The 738-nt window shown below is 39.2% G+C and overlaps 1 non-coding gene across 1 annotated transcript; it reads left to right on the forward strand.

Moving 5' to 3' along the window:
- Positions 1-461: 461 nt before the first annotated feature.
- Positions 462-534, forward strand: trnaf-gaa (transfer RNA phenylalanine (anticodon GAA)). Its single transcript has one exon. It is a non-coding gene; the product is annotated as a tRNA-Phe (tRNA).
- The last annotated feature ends 204 nt before the right edge of the window (positions 535-738 follow it).

Below are 738 nucleotides of genomic sequence, written 5' to 3' on the forward strand. Positions count from 1 at the left end.
CAATCTATTTTATACACTACACACAGATCAAAACCTATCTCTCTCTCTCTCTGTGCATGTGTGCACTTGTAAGGGAAATCATTACCCACTTGACTCTGTGGATAACAGTTGAAATAATCAAGACTGCATGATTGGGGGGTAACAGTGAAATGAGCGAGCACAGAGAACACATTTACCTCATTATTTAGCTTATTATTTGCTCATTCTTTCATGTGAACATTTGTTCATTTAATTAAAAACATGCTTGGAATAAAACAAATTGCCAACAACGTAAAAGAGTTTCATTAATCAATTAGCACATTACATATGTAATGCTTCCAGATGATACTATCTCTTATTTTAAACACTATATTTCATTAGATTTTGGTTGAAAAGGAACACCATGTGACCTTACCGTTTGGATTTAGCAACTACTCATGTTTATATCGGTGACGTGACCGCTCAGATGGTGGCATGATCTTGCTGAAATAGCTCAGTAGGGAGAGCGTTAGACTGAAGATCTAAAGGTCCCTGGTTCAATCCTGGGTTTCGGCACTGTGGGGTGTGTTCATCTAAGCCTTTGACACTTAAAAGGTGTGTTGTTGATGGAAAAAAAAGCAGAATTTTGATCCATTGTAGCCCAAAGTCAGCAGGACACTTGCAGAATGAATGGGTTTGATTTGTACCAACAAAGAGAGGTAACTTCAAGCAGACAGGACAGTATGGCAAGGGCACAGATAATGGGGGGGACATGTCCCC

Source organism: Neoarius graeffei, chromosome 1 (assembly GCF_027579695.1).
Source record: "Neoarius graeffei isolate fNeoGra1 chromosome 1, fNeoGra1.pri, whole genome shotgun sequence".
NCBI lineage: Eukaryota > Metazoa > Chordata > Actinopteri > Siluriformes > Ariidae > Neoarius > Neoarius graeffei.